The sequence below is a fragment of the Monodon monoceros genome, unplaced genomic scaffold (assembly GCF_005190385.1).
Source record: "Monodon monoceros isolate NGI ecotype Baffin Bay Population unplaced genomic scaffold, NGI_Narwhal_1 Super_Scaffold_7, whole genome shotgun sequence".
Classification (NCBI taxonomy): Eukaryota; Metazoa; Chordata; class Mammalia; order Artiodactyla; family Monodontidae; genus Monodon; species Monodon monoceros.
In genome coordinates, this window is record NW_021703784.1 from 3,386,431 (window position 1) to 3,391,444 (window position 5,014).

At 40.9% G+C, this 5,014-nt stretch overlaps 1 non-coding gene across 1 annotated transcript; it reads right to left on the reverse strand.

Moving 5' to 3' along the window:
• Nucleotides 1-1,301: 1,301 nt before the first annotated feature.
• On the reverse strand, nt 1,302-1,405 carry LOC114887883. The gene has a single exon (XR_003791641.1). It is a non-coding gene; the product is annotated as a U6 spliceosomal RNA (small nuclear RNA).
• Between the last annotated feature and the right edge of the window lie 3,609 nt (nt 1,406-5,014).

A 5,014-nucleotide genomic window follows, 5' to 3' on the forward strand; every position in this document is an offset into this window, starting at 1 on the left:
AATTGAAGATACTTGTGATCCACATGAAAGGAAATTTTTAAAAAGAGCCAAATTCTGTCATTTCTCCTAAAATCTATCCTAATTCTCTTCTGTCTCAGTGCAGCTAATATCTATGGCACTTCCTACGGCTCTGTGATGTCATTTCCTTTTGCAGCTATTAGTTCCCTGCAGTGTTTGTGCTTTACTCAACACAGGCTGTCTGATAACAGATGTGATGCCCAGCTGTGTCTATATACCAACCACAGAGCGTTCATTAATAACAATTATTAAGTACTTTATGATACAAATTGAGCCTGTAGCAATAGAGAAAACATCCAGCCATTTGTTTTATGGCCTCTTGTCAGGGTGAACTATAAATCCCCATTATCTCAACATTATCAGCACTGGAAAATGGATCTAAGCATGAGTCGTAAATAAAACTACCAACAGCTCAATCATTCTGGAAAGAACAGAGCATAAATTAACACTTGACGATGTAATGTTATATATGAACTTAAATAATAGCTCAAGCCTTCCTGTCGGCTAGTTACGCAAATTATTATTTTTAAGACTTACATTGGTAGTTGCATGGCTGGCATATTCATTTAGGCACACAATTAGAGTTCAATAAATATGCAGTCCAGACACTGCCCTCCCATAACGCAACAGCTCCCACTAATGATGTATGAAGAACAGTGAAAATGATGAGAGAAAATTTCAACTGACAGAATGTCTCTTAGGATTACAGGGAGTAGGGAAAAAATCACATTTTCTCTGAATACTACATCTCATAGGAGAAATCATTAAATTTGGGAAGATGGATAGAAGAGGAGCCACAAAAACTGTATGCATTACTGGTTCCTGGGTGGTAGTCCAATGGATTTTCAGTCAATCGTAAAAATATTTATTTAGTTACCGCTCTCTTTTGGGTCCAAGCTATCTTAAGTGATGAAGACAGAACAGAAAGATAAACAGAACACATGAATGTAAGTTTTGAAAGAAAAATAGCCAATAAACTCTCTACGAACCAAAGACATGCAAAGGAAAACCATGAGATATTATTTTTCATGTTTTAAAAGTTAATTCCCAGTATTGGGGAGGAGACAGTGAAATAGGAAATCCAATCATTTCCTAAAAGGCATCCGAAGGGGTTCAAACCTAGACGGCCATTGGGCAACATCTACCAAGGGCACTAAAAGTGTCCGTTACTTTTTTAAAATTAAGGTATAATTGACACACAACATTACATGAGTTTCAGCTACAACACATGGTGATCTGACGTTTGTATAAACTGTGAAATGATCACCATCTAGTTGACATCCAAATATACAGAACGTTTCACGAATGTGCATGTCATCCTTGCACAAGAGCCATGCGAATCTGTGTATTGTTCCAATTTTAGTAGATGTGCTGCCAAAGTGGGCACCAGTGTCCACCTACCTCTGACCAGTAAAAGATTCTAATTCTGAAAAATTTATCACGTACCAAATTAGCGCCATTTATAACGGCTAAAAAAGAAATAGCAAATGATAAGATTCACTAGAGGAATGGCAGAATAGCTAAAATAAAGTCTGTAAGGAAAGGGTTAAATAACTCATGGTTCACCCATATGATGAACTACTGTGTTGCCCTCAACAATTATTTTGTGAAGATTATTTAATATGAAAGTGTCCACCGAGCACTTTAAATATGTTGTAAAATGTTATGTATATAATTTCAATTATTAAAATATTATGAAGTTTTTATACACGTTTATACATGCACCCATATAAAAGGCTAGAAGAAACACCCTAAAATAGTAAAAGTTTTCTCCCACTTGATGGTACTATGAATATTTTTTATCATCTTAATAACTTTCTATATTTCTAAAAATTTTTTTCAGCAGGACAGAGCATTTACAGCACATCTGGCGAGTAAGGATTTCAATTCACATTCTTTCCCAGGCCTTCTATAACCTGTATCTAATGGACCTGTCCAACTTGTCTTTCACAAAGTTTAACATAAAACTGGTCAAACGCACTTTCTCACTGCCCCCAAATCATGCTCTGCTTTACAAATCAGCCGTCATTCAAGTTCCATTTCACATGTGTGCTCAAGGCAACAAAACGATATGAACAGCATGAAAGCTGGAATCTTAATGAACTCAGTCTCTACCTGGAATCACACAGAAGCAGAAATACCTCACCCATCAAAAGTCATTACAAACCCCCACCAAAAAAACAAAACAAAACAATCTTTTCCTTACATCTCTTCAAGCACATGAAAAGGAGATCCTACCCTCACCTACACCCACACCACTCAGAGCGCACTGTGCCTCCCACAGCTCCCACAGGTCCCGGCTACGCCAGGTCTCTTCCCCATCCCCACACAACTTTCCTCGCTGCCTTCTAACTTCCTCTTCTCTAAGATTCCTCTGACCTCTTTCTGTATGTCCTCTCTCTTTCCCACATCACATCTTTTGTCTCTGACCAGTCTCCAGATTGGCAAAAGCAGAACTATGAGGCGGTGAGCCTCTGTTTCCACGTCTGCAAAGAAGGTAAAATAATAAACCCTGTCCTACCATATCTTAAGATGTAGGTTCAAATATTTTAAAACTGGAAAGCATTGTACATGTCGTGGCTATCATACCCCCTTTTCTCATTCATGCAATAAGCCTTGCTAGTATGCAACCAATACTCTGCCAGTACTCTGGAAGTTATACTTGATTATTCTCTCTGTATGCCTTCCTTAACTGAATCCATCGTTAATTCAATTTTTTTCCTCCAAAATATATCTTAAGTCACCCATGGTTCTTCGTGTTCATTAGCACAAATCTAACCCAAGCACCCGTGCTCTCTCACTTAGACTACTGAATTGACCCCTGACTTACCTTCCCATCCACTCTTACCCCTCTACCATATTACCTAGCCCTACAGGAGCCAAACGTTTTCTTAAGCAAAAGTAATCATTTCTAAGAGTCAGAATGTCCATTGGTTTCTTTAATAGACATGATAGGTCCAGTTATTTGGGGAGCACACACATAATGAAACTCATACATAATAGCACAAGAGTACAAAAGAGAAACTAGAACCCATGAAAGGGATACTTACTTGCCAGAGAACTCTGCAGCTCTGTGCAGTGGGAGGAGAGAAGTCTATGGAGAGCCCCCTCTGATGCACACAGGTGCGTTTCCTCCTTGGATGTGTGACATACAGGAGATGCCTATCAAAGCAATTCATTGAATACACTGAAATTGACAAATTGCTTATTCAACTTAAGACATTTGAACACATTTAAATTGTTTTTCTCATGGATGACTACACTAGTGACGTTCGTAAACCAGGCGTGCGCTCTGTTTGAACTAAGTACCTCAACAGCTTCTTATTGCGCTTAGAATAAAATCTTCGCCCCTTACCATGGACCTCCAAGCCTGCGCATGACATGGCCCCTTCCCGCTCTCCAGCCAATCTCTCCATGACTTATTATGCTTGCTGACTTGTTATTTCTTTACTGTTTCAGCTTTTCCCGTACTTGTGTGGTGCCATTCCATCTGCCCTATTCTTCACCTGAATAATTTCCACAGGAATTCAACTATGTTGAAGCATGTATGTCAAACTGATGTTAGGATCTGACAGGAACGTATTTGCATACATAGCTGAGGAGGCTCCTGGGACAATGCTCCTATTAGGGTAGGAAGCATCCAGCTACTGAAATGAGCTCAACACATCAGCACTATTCACTGAAATAAAAAAGTGATTCTGAGACTGGCATGAGTCTATTGCTAGGATTTGTTTCATTTCAATCCCACGGACTGAGAGACCTGTAATTTAAAGATGGTTGTGAAAAATCAGTAATGGCTTTTTCTCTTCTGAGAAACAGGTTCACTATATAAAGAAAAATAAGTTGAATCCCTACTGTGTTAGGTACTGTTATTCGCTTGTTCAATGCTCACTTCCCCCTTCTTCTTTGCTGACTGAACTTTGATTTTATTTGGGGCGTCACTGTGTCAGGCTACATGCTTGCTTCTGCATCCTCCCTGAAAGCTCACAGTGTCTGGGTGGCTAATGACACACACGCAGGACGTTCCTGGGAGAGATTATGTTTTTTGGGGGTAATGGAATGGATGTACCTAACAAAGTCTTTCCCCCTTTCCCATGCTTTCCTCCTTGAATGTGGACATGATGTCCGGATCCCCCGCAGCCATCTGCTAACCATGAGATGACAAACATGAAGCAAAGGTCAGGAGATTCACAGAGATGTTGACCTGATGCCACCAAGCTCCTGAACAACTCTATCATGCATCTATTTCCAATTCTCCGTGACCCTCCCCCATGTACTCTTGAGAGAGTCAAACATGTTCATGAAGTCTAAACAGCTGCTCCATTTTTGTCTTCAAGGACCTACTGCTGTGTATGTGATCGCCTGCTCCAGCAAAGCTAGAAAGCCCTCAAAGTTCCAAAACCTCATGGTGATTTGTGAAGCAAAAGGGACTATCTCTTTCCTTACATGTCTCATCTTAAGTGCAAAATGGTAACTGAGACATTTTCCTGAAACCTTCATTTCCAAATAAGCAGCAATTATAGGAAGGGTAGTGTCCAGCTAAGAACAAGGTAATGAATTCTGGAAGCGGAGACATGGCCAGAGTCCGTAAGTGAGGGAAGTTTTAGTCCACCCCCATCCTCAGTCCATGAATCATCAAGTGATGGAATATAATCAGTAGTGATATCAACGTCCTAAATAACACAAATAATAGGGTATCTCTAATTGATATTTATTAAACTCTTTATTCTTAAAGAAGTGTCCATGGGGCTTCCCTGGTGGCGCAGTGGTTGAGAGTCCACTTGCCGATGCAGGGGACACGGGTTCGTGCCCCGGTCCAGGAGGATCCCACGTGCCGCGGAGCGGCTGGGCCCGTGAGCCATGGCCGCTGAGCCTGCGCGTCCGGAGCCTGTGCTCCGCAGCGGGAGAGGCCACGGCAGTGAGAGGCCCGCGTACTGCAAAAACAAAAAAAAAAGCAAGAGACAACAAATGCTGCTTAGGGTGTGGAGAAAAGGGA